The sequence below is a fragment of the Asparagus officinalis genome, chromosome 2, assembly GCF_001876935.1.
Source record: "Asparagus officinalis chromosome 2, Aspof.V1, whole genome shotgun sequence".
NCBI lineage: Eukaryota > Viridiplantae > Streptophyta > Magnoliopsida > Asparagales > Asparagaceae > Asparagus > Asparagus officinalis.
The window spans coordinates 39,644,628-39,656,597 of record NC_033795.1 but is presented as its reverse complement, the minus strand read 5'-3'; positions in this window follow the sequence as shown (position 1 = coordinate 39,656,597).

Here is an 11,970-nt window from a genome sequence, read left to right as displayed (position 1 = left end):
CAAGAGATTTAAATAACAGATAATCCTCATAATGTGAGGCTTTTACAGATGAGGAACTGGATTCGGGTTTAGACCTCTTTTTAGGGGGCTTGGGAGGCATGATAAGTTAGGGCTTAGATAAGATATAGGAAATTTATCAATATCCTGTAAATTCAAACAAAAAATTAACAAAAATCCCTAAAATATAAACCCTAGAAAAGAAGAGCAAGTACTAGAGTAATGAAATGGAATTAAGTGGACAAGTGGGAGATCATTACCTAGCAAGCACTTGGTAGAAAATGACTGATGCCAAAACCAAAAACGGGCGACCGAAATTTGAAACCCTAGGTTGCGATTTCAGAATGGGAGGAAGAAGAGGGATCGGGTATTTTGAGAGAGGAAGCAGCGGTGGAGATTGAGTGGTGTATAGATCAAGGGTGATGAAGGGTTCGGGTCTAAACAGATACCCAAAAATAAAACCGAAACCCATAACCGAAAAGTTTGCTGCTGTAGGAATTTTAATTTCGGTCGACCGACTCGGTCGACCGGAATGCTTCCAGATAACCGTCGGTCGACCGGGTCGATCGACCGAAAGAAAGCAATAAGTAAAAACCTGATTTTTGAGATATTTTGAGATATTTTTACTATAAACTCTTTTGGAAATTTATTTTACAAACTACTAAAAGTTTTATAATATGTATATAAGTAATTTTGTCTATTAAAAACATATAAATAATTTATTCTGACACAACAAAAACAAAACAAATCATTAAAAAAATACTATATAAGTCTTTTTGGTACCCAAATCATTTTGGTACCACTAGAACTTGGGACATGACCCCTATCATTTAAATCCAAGGCCCTAGGGTTATGAACCCGTTTGAGCGTATTTTGTGCACCAATACGATCAAAGCAAAAATTGTAAACGTGACCCATACGATTGCAATTTGTGCAATGTAGAGGTTTAAATGGTTTACGTTGACCGAAATAGAATGCACGTGGTTCATTTGCAAAAATAGATTTTCCTTTGTAATTATTTTGCAAACGAGAATTTCTTTTCAAATCGAAACAAAACATGGCCAAATGACCAACACGACCACAATAATCACATTTGTACACATAAGCATGTTTATGATTTACACTATGTGTGTGTACATGAGTATGTGATGATGAAGCTTGATGGGATGCACAATCATGCATAGGCTTGTCAATTTTTGGTGCATTATGACAAAATTGAGCTAAATGGCCTTTAAGACCGCAAATAGAACATTTGTGAATTTTGTCATACATATGTGCATAGTGAATAGGTTTCTTGGAAGAATTAACATTAACCTTTGCACATAAGTCCATAAGCTTTTTATTATTAGCAATACAAGTATTTAGTGTTGAATCTAAGGTAGATATTCTTTTTCTCATTTGATTCAACTCATCATTGTGCATACAAGCATTGCTATTAGAAGTAGGATAAACAAGATTACTCATCATAGATTTTAACTTATCTACTTCTAACATAGCATCACGTTTTTCATGAAGCAAACTAGCATTTTCAATTTTCAAATTTTCATTGCATTCTTTAAGAATTTTATTTTCATTTGTAATAAAATTAAACTTAATAGCTAGTGTTTCATGAGTGGATTTTAAATTAACATACTTACTCTTTACATTAATATAGCAATTGTGTAATTTTTCAAATTCAAGAGCAAGTTCATCAAAAGTAAGAATATCATCGTTATCGCATACCTCACTAGGGTTACTACCTAGTGGTGTTGTACATGGGGATGAGGCTTCCTTAGAGCTCAAAGCGGGATTTTCCAACGCTTGTTGAATAGCCTCCAATTTTCCTTCATGTGCTTCAATAAGTTTCCATAAAGCATAAGCACTATCAAAATTAGCAAGTTTGTTAGAAAACGATGAGTGAAAAGCGCTAATCAAAAATCCTAGCAAAAGCTTGTTCATGTTAAACAATCTTTTATCATTATCACACCATTTGGATTTTTCCAAGATGGGAATAACATAACCATCCTCAATAATTTCCCACAAATCAAATTGATTAGATTGAACAAAAAGTTTGAATCTAATACGCCATTGAGCATAGGGGAAATTATCCAAACGAGGAGCAATATTAATAGCATATCCTAAGCAAGATGAATCATTCATATCCATAGAGATGAAATGCAAGAAGCACAATTAATCAAAATTAGATTAGCACTAATACAATAACTTGGATCTTTAACTCAAGGCGGTTAGTCCTTAAATCAAAGAGCACCAAGCTCTGATACCAATTGTTAGACCCTAGAGGGGGGGTGATTAGGGTCTTATGCTAATCTAATCCCAATTAATAGCAATTAAAATTATGTTGATCAATATGTTCTTGCAAGAGATAGATATGAATAATAAGAGTAATAAGAGTATGCACAAATAAAATGTGAGACAAGCAAAACACAAACACACGATATGTTTACGAGGTTCGGTCCCCACGACCTACGTCCCCGCTCCTCACCTCGAGGAGATATCCACTATCACAATCCGGTTTGGAAGCCGGAACTTCTACACACTCGGTTTACAAGTTAACCGAAAACTCTCACACTACATAGTCACTCAATAATCACATTTTACACACTAAGTGTAGGAATCTAGCCCGTGTCCTCCTCCTCAAGTGCTCGATTACAACCTCTCCCTAGGTTCGTCAATCGACGCCACTCCTATTGGATTTGACCCCGTCTCTCTCTCCTCACACTTCTCTCGGTGTACAAGTGTATTACAAGTGATTCTCACAAATAAAAGTTAAATACAATGATTTGTTCTCAATTAAGAAAACTGAACTCTTAAACAGCTCTTAAACGAGATTAACAACTTGTTAAATAGCAAACTTGGATTTCTTGATCCTCAGAAGAAGAACAGTAATGGGGTTTATATAACACCCCAATACAACAGCTAGAAAAGAGTAAAAGACCAAAAAATCCATTTTGAAAAACTAGCCGTTAGGCTCATTTGTCAATGCGTCGGTCGACCGGTACGGTCGACCGATTAGTTCAAAAACCCTGAGAAAACATATCTTGAAGCTGGCGGTCGACCGACGTGAAATTCGGTCGACCGAATGGATATTTCGGTCGACCGACGTAAATTCCGGTCGACCGGAAAATTGTTAAAGCAAATCTAAGAAAGCAGACTACCGTCGGTCGACCGATACGGTCGACCGAAATCTGATATGGGTAAATTGACAGGTTTTGGGTCAGTTTTGAAAATTCGTCAAAAATATCAATTCATATCCAAAAATAGTGAAACTTTGGGGAAAGTTTATAAATGATGAAATGAACATGTTTGAAAAGGAATTTTTGGAAAAACGAATTTCGTTTGTGAAAACTACCTGTTTTTGAAAAATGATTAGAAAACCTGTATTTTTATGAAAGTGAAAGTTTGATATAGGACTTGTAAATATTCATATATATATTGTGCATATATTATATGTATATAATCAGGTATGAGAGAGCTGTAAATAAGAGATAAAGATATTTTAACAACGTTTAATGAAAAATCATTTATATGATAGGAAACGGCAAAAATCGTGTTGAGTGTATATATATTGAGCTTAGATATAATCATACTATATATGTAAGTAAACTAAACATATACCTAGGTAGATCCACGCAAATGAACTTGAATCTTTAACGCTTGATTTACGTGTGTTGAAATACCTGAAAAGAGAACATAAACACAAAACACTGGAAAGCTTATTAGTAATAAATTGTTTGTCAAATCATCATCAAAACTATAGGGTCAACAACTACCACATGTCATTTCAGCACGTTTTGTCCTCACTCACGCGCTCCCTGAAAAACTTCCCAGGGGGTCACCCATCCTAGAATTTCTCCAGACTATGCACGCTTAACTTTAGAGTTCCTAAGAGTTGGGTTCCCGAAAAGAAGATGTATCTTGGTGGTATGAGTATTCCAATCAAATCTATCAATACTAATCACATCACCCTCTCAAGGGTTGGGGTATTATAGGTTCTTGTTGGGTACATCCCAAGACATAAGTAGATATTGAGATGCCAAGAAGGGATTCGTCTCTCCCAGTATAGGGGTTGATGTCATAAGATTGTTTGATATAACTATAGCCTGGAAATCCTTGGCCAAGGTGAATAAGATAAACTGAGTGTCAGATTGATCTTATAGGTTATGAGTTTAATATCAATAAACACTAATCAAGCTATTAAGTTTTGACAGTTTGCCATATCCTAGGCTCAATAGTTTGACATGGTTTGACGAAGAGATCGGACTGTACGGTATTATCATTGAGTGGTCTTGATAAAATTGGATAAGCATCTTGCAGACCTTTATCACAACTTATACCCGTGTGGTCTTCATGTGTAGCTAGCACCTCTGTTGTACTTATGGATATGATCCACTACCGAGTTTTTTAAGTTGAGCCCTAGAGTCACACCAAGCGCGTACTTGAATCCTATAAAACACAATTTATGGAGTGATGTGTATGATTGATACGCATATATGATTTTTTCCGGATACACATAAACGGTTATGTATATCGGTAAAATCGGAATGCTATGTGCTTAGGAAATGAATTCCAGTATTTTTTCCCATAAAGTTAACTTTTTGGTCAACAGTTGACTTTTTGGTCAATAGTTGACTTTTGGTTAACTCTTGATTTATTTGGTCATATAGTGACTAATTAGTTAAAGATTGGAATAATACTATATACCGTGTTTATGAAATACTGTATTAGTAATATTAATTTGGTATTCTCATTTATGAAATACACATACCATGTATAATGAGTCATGAGATGAGTTATTTAGTGGTATGGTTTGAGCACATGGTTTATTAGCACATGGTTTTACAATGTAATGATTCATAAGATGATTCATTGCATGACTCACTAGATTAATCATTGATATTTGATGATTCATTGCATGACTCATAGGATGAGTCATTCATGTCATGAATACATTTTACTCTATAAATATGAGCTCTCTCTTCATGAAAGGCTAATGAAAATTAAATTTCTATAAGAGAAAGAAAGAGAGCTATACCTCTTACTAAACTTTAGCAATCTTTAAGTAAGAGGAAGTAGTAAGATTTTAAGAACCCCGGGGTGGATATCTTACCTCGCGTCTCAAGCAGCATCCAATAGCTTTTGGGTTTACTTGAAGAGTTGGAGATCCACTACGAGGAGCTTTCTGCATCAAAGAGAGCAAGCTAAAGGTTGTTCGATTCACTATCGAATCACGCTACAAAAGTATGACTTTCAAACCTTGTATGCTCACTTAATAATAAGGATCATGTTAGATTTAATTAGACGATCCATATGGATATTTCATGCTCTCTACATGCTTAGTATTATTTTGTACATACATGTCTTCCGCTGTGTATTATGCATGTAGACATAGCACGATTTCCTTCAGTAGTAACCTCATGAATAATACCGTGTTCTTGGCAATATTCAGTCATATGATTTGAGGTATACTCCCCTACGATCAGATCTAAGTATCTTGATCTTCTTGTCAAGTTGGTTCTCAGATTTAGCTTTGTACACCTTAAACTTATCTAATACTTCATCTTTAGTTAGTTTTTGAGAAGATAGGTGTAACAATATCTGGAGTGATCGTCTATAAAAGTCACAAAATAGCTCCTACCCCCTCGGGTAAGAACTCGGTTTGAGTCACACACATCACTATGAATTAATTCGAGGGGTTCAGAGTTTCTAGTTATAGACTTGAAGGGGTTTTTAGTGTGTTTCCCTTGAACATAGATTTCACACTTAGATGAGGGATCATGAGAAGATTTGGGAATAATGTTTAATTTACTCATTCTCTGCAAGGTTTGGAAATTGACATGTCCAAGTCATATGCCAAATATCACAAGACTCAATAATTTAAGCAACAGAAAGCTCAGGAATTTTATTAGAACTGGAATTGATTACATTGAGTTTGAAAAGGCCATTATAGATAAAACCTTTTCCGATGAAAACTTTACTCTTTGTAATCACAAATTTGTTAGATTCTTTTACAGTCCTATAACCAGCTCTAAGAAGAAGAGATTCACTAATCAGATTGCGACAGAGAGAAGGAACATGATAAACGTCTTGCAGATGCAGAGCTTTCTCAGAAGCCATGGTGAGCTCTATATGTCCCCTTCCTATTATTAGTTTAGTAGAGTCATCTGCTAAGCTTATGCTTCCTTCACGTGGTTCCTGATAATTTGAAAACCAAGAGCGATCATTACAGATGTGGATATTTGCTCCAGAATCCAAATAGCAATCAGTAGAAGAAGTTAGAGAATTTACAAGATGAGATGAAGAGGCTAACCTGAAGGAGGTTGGATTCATTTCAATCATATTTACTTTGTTTGGTCCATTTCCTTTAGGGGCAGGTTTGACCGGTTCCTTCTTCTGAAAGAAACAGTTAGGAGCCATATGATTGGTTCCACCACAGACATAGTAGAACTTTCCATCTGACTTATGGTTGGAAGAGTTGATATTTGATTTGAAGGAAGATTTGTCGAAAGGTTGTTGGTTTTTCTTGAATTTCTTCCCTTTGGGTTTAAAATTCCTAGATTTAGGCTTATCCTCTATCAAGTTTACCTTAGCTTTTGATTCATTCTTGATTTAGGAATTTTGCCTATGCTGGTTTTCAATACGAATAGCCTTGAGGGCTTCAGTTAAGATTAGATCTCATTGCTTGTGTCGGAGATCTCCAGCAAATCTAGACCAGGAGAGAGGGAGTTTATCAATCAAACAGAAAACTTTATAGTCGTCAGTAAAAGTGTTTCCTTTTGATTGGAGATGATGGAGGAAATCTAGGAATTCATAAATTTGTTCGTTAATGGGCTTGTCATCAACCATCATGAACTTATTGAAGGAGGAAGAAGTGAAACGTAGAATTCCGGCATCATCATAGCCATATTCTGTTTCAAAGGCATTCCATAGGTCTTTTGCACTTTTGAACTATAGTATATATCATAAAGGTTGTCCACAATTACACTAAGAATCCTATGACAACAATGATAATTGATTTCTTCTGGTTTTATAGAGCTAGAAAAGAAGCTAGCACCAGAACCAGAAATGGAAGGAGCAGGCTGTTCAGGATCAGGAGTCAAAGGTTGTGAACCACTAGTAGAAGACTCAGGAGTGTTAATAGCAGATAAGAGACCTAAGGTAGTGAGCCAGTATCTCATCTGATTAGTCCACCATTTATAGTTGACACCGGTGAACTTCTCAGGTTTGACACTTTTTGAATGATCAGGAATTACCATAAGTCCAATTCGAGTTTACTAGTCTAGGTAGATGGAATCTGATAGAATAAAGGATTTTGTCAATACTCCTAGACTAGAAACTTAATTAAACTTGCTCTTAATCAAAAACTCTGAAAGTAAAAAGATTAAAGTTTTATCCGGTAGTTTGGCCAGGTAAGGATAGTACTAGAGGTTGATCAAAAATCTATTAAGTACCTCGTTACTTGCATAGCACTTTACGCAACTCTTAAACCTTGCCTTAGACACCAACTAATCCAAGAAAACTTGAACCAATTCACTTAAAGATTTCTTGTTCATTTACTGTATATATGTATATGAAAAGTGACAGATACAGAAATTGAGTACAGTAGCAGCAAAATAAAATTAATTAGTTAACAAATTAATTTAGTTAATTGAGTACAGTAACAACTAATTTAGAGGCAACATTAGTTAAGAAATTAAAACAATTAAGTATAGGTTAAAAATACATATTTAAAATTAACAGCAAAATATCTCAATCTTCTAGATTGCTGTCAAAATAGGAATATAATAATAATAATATAAAATCCAAATTAAAGAGTTAGAAAATTCAGGCCTGATCGGGAGCAGACGTGATGTCACTGTCCTAGAAGATTAAGAACCTGCCTATCGCTCTGGCGTAATCTGTCCCCTCTCCCCTAATGGTAAAACCCCCCCGGAATCAACCGACCTCTGCGCTCGGGCATGAGTCACAGAGCTTATGCTCAGACGAAAATGGTTGCCTAAAATATAAATGTAAAAGTATAGCCGAAATAACTTAGAAGAAAAGAGAGTGGAGAAAGAGAGCTTTGGAAGTTGTTCTTCTTGTTGTTGTATATCTGAATGAGGTCTACGGCTACTTATATAGGTGAGGAGAAGTGTAACCCCCGCTGAATCAAAGGAATCGTTACGTATGAATCTCGTTTTCGTTACCCGCATGCAGCCGTTACAAAACGTGTAAAACATGCAAAATAAAAGCTTGAGAAGCAAAAATGTGTGCATGTACGGTGCGGCGTGGCACGCGAGGCAAGGTGAGGTGAGGCGTGGCGTGCGTGCGTGCACGCGCGTGTGTGATAGATATGCGAAGCCAACAAAACCCAAAACACTATTTAAAGCCCAATAAGGAGAGAACCATTATATACCCTATACTATTCATCTCCTTTCCCAATGTGGGACTATCCACAAAGGTAAAATTACCTTTTCATGAACAAAACATACAACAGTCCTCTCTTGGGACTATCTTTTAACAGTCTTGTCCCTACACTCATGAGCAAAATGATATTGCTGAATGTAAACATCGTCATATCCTCATTACCGCTCGATCCATACTCATTTCTTACTATGTTCCTCGTTCTTTCTGGGCTGAGGTCATTCTCACTGCTACTCATGCTATTAATATCACTCCATCTAGCTCTCTTTCTGGTACTACTCCTCATAGTCATGTTTATAATCATTCTCCCCGTTATGATTTGGCCCGCGTTTTTTATTGTCGCTATTTCGTTCTTCTACGATCTCACGAATGTGGTAAATTATCTCATTGAGCTATTTTTGTATCTATTTAGGAATTAGTTCGGAACATCGAGGTTATCATTGTTATGATCCCGCAACTCGTCGAGTTTATATATCTCGTCACATTCAGTTCGAAGAGGATTCTCCATATTATTCTGCTTCTGATGACTTTGATTTTCTCCACTCTACTAATCATGCTTCCTCGTCAGCTGCATCACCCACTTCTTCACCTCAGTTTTCCTTTTGAGATCTCCCTGACATCTCTCAATCTCTTTCTGTTGACTCTTCCTGGCTCGAACCTTCTTTTATACCATCTGATCCCTATCTTGTGAACATGACACTCACTCCAGAAAACACTATTGATCTCCACGCACCTGCGCTAACATCTTCCCCGCCTGAAGTTCCTCTTGCTCTTTGTCGAGGCAAACGCACACATGTCATGTTTTCCCAGTATGCTTCAGTTACTTCCTATTCACCTATCTTTTTATAACTTTCTTGCTGCCATTCATACTACCATTGAGCCAAAGTTATTTCAAGAGGAAAATCAATTTACAGAGTAGCGACATGCTATGGATGAGGAATTTTAGGCATTTGAGCAAATACATACCTTGGATGTTGTTCCCTATCTCCCTAGGATCTCTCTTGCTGGCAGTAAACGGGTTTATAAGGTTAAATATCGTCCTGATAGCACCATTGAACGTCGGAAAGATCGTTTAGTGACTCGAGGTTTTACTCAGTAACAAGATATTGATTATGAGGAGATATTTGCCCCTGTTACTCAGATGCCCACCATTCATACTCTAATTGTGGTTGTTGTTGCTCATCGTTGGCCCTTATACCAGATGGTTGTCAAGAATGCTTTTTTCCATGGCTCTTTATCTAAGACAGAATACAACAGCCTCTAGGTCCAATATTCCTCCGGGACACGTATGTCTCCTTCGTCATGCTGTTTATGGTCTTAAGCAGGCACTCCACGCTTAGTTTGAGTGTTTTCGTGATGCCGTGCTCAAGGCGGACTTTATGGAGAGTCATCAAGATGCTTGTCTGTTTGTTCGTACTACATCGCGTAGCAGAGTTTTATTACTCCTTTATGTAGATAATATGATCATTACAGGTGATGCTGCTGCTCCTATATAGTTCGTAAAATCTCAATTACAACAACAGATCAACATGAACGATCTTGGATCTCTTCGCTATTTTCTTGGTTTAGAAATTTCTCAGGGCTCGCGAGGTGTACTACTGTCTCAACAGAAGTATCTCTAAGATATTCTAGGTCGCGCTGAGCTATCTGACGATGTAACTGTCGATACTCCACTCCAACAGAATGTCAAACTTTGCTCTACTGATGGTGAGTCTCTATCTGATCCTACCCGATACCGACATCTTATTGTCCAGTTGGTCTATTTATTAGTGTCTCACGTTCTGCCCACTATATTGTCTTATTACGAATTCTTCGGTATCTCCGGGGTACTAGCACTCACTCTCTTTTGTTTCCTGTTACATCCAAGTTAGAGCTTTGTGTATATTCTGATGATGATTGGGCTAGTGATCCAACTACCAATAAGTCTACCACAAGTTATTGTATATTTCTTGGTGATTCCCTTATTTCTAGGCGGAGTAAAAAACAAGATGATATTGTTCTTTTCAGCACCGAGGCATAGTATCTTATAATGTCCACAACAACTAAAGATATTATTCATCTTCGTCGTCTTATCAGTGAATTCGATATTTCTGTTATGACTCTTACTCCACTCTATTATGATAATAATAGTATCATCCAGATTATTAATAATCTAGTATTTTATGAAAGGACCAAACATATTGAGATCGACGGTCATTTTTTCTGTTAATAAGTTATCAAGGACAAGACAATTCTATTTCACCATGTCTCATCCGCTGACGAGCTTGCAGATTTTTTCACAAAGGCCTTACCCGTTCATCGATTCCAGTTTCTTGTACGCAAACTCACATTGTTTGATCCAACATGAGTTTGAGGGGGGCCGGTGATAATATTGTGTTAGTAGTGGGTTTAGTCTCATATTGGTTATGAGGACAAACCTCACCCTCCTCTATTTGTGTGTGTGTGTTTATATATATATATATATATATATATAGTATATATATATATATATATATATATATATATATATATTATAGAGAGAGAGAGAGAGAGAGATAAGAGAGAAAAGAGAAATGAATATGCTTGCGTACCAAGCACTAAAGGTTGTGCTTGGTAGTGAGGTGACATAACCCCCTCCACTCATTATAGTTACATATTCTCGATGCACTCTTTCAACTCATGTGAATGTAGTCCCCATTTTGAATGGAGTGGATGAGATTGTGTCATCTCACTACCAGCACAAAGATTAATCACTTTGTTTAGGCCAAACATACCCATATTTCTCATATATATATATATATATATATATATATATATACACTTAATATTCAATTCAAGAAAAATTTACCCAAAGCTCTTTGCCTCTCACTTTAACACACATGAACGAGCAATCACAAGAGATCTGATCTCCTTCTATTTGCATCTCATAGCAAGAGCGAGTTCTAAACTTACCATTTGTTCGTAGCACTCCAGGTCAACTTGTCACCTTGAAGTCGAACCGGAGGAAAAGGACATCCTACCACACGCTCCGGTACATCCACAGTAAGCCATCGCTGCTGTAGATAGAGATTAGGGAGCATGAAACACGAGCAGCAAAGATGAGTGGTCATTTCTGAATTTTCTAATAGGGTCTTTGACCAGGATGGTTTTCGATTGCACACCGTAAGCGTCTCTGACATCATAGTCCTATGTACAGTTGTTTTGCATACAACTCCCTGAGCTTCTTTATCCCACGAAACACCTTGAATTTTGGGTTGTCTCACGAAACCCCTCTAAACTTGAAACCTATCTATGCGGACGTCATCCGAAATTAGCGAGTAACTAAAACGTCCTCAAGAGAAACCTCTCACTACCACATATTTGCTCTAACGCAACGGTTCAAAACCGTTGCGCTAGCCATGGAACCGTCGCCCTTGAGCAAGTGCAACGGTTCTCAACCCGCCTCATATGCTGCCGTTGCCCTAGCTCTACCGTAACGGTTTTGAACTCTATTGCGACGGTTTTTTGAACCGTTGCCCCTGCATCTAACGCAACGGTTTTAAAAGGTAAGTGGTTTTTAAGCCATTGCAACGGTTTTGATTGAGCTATTGCGAC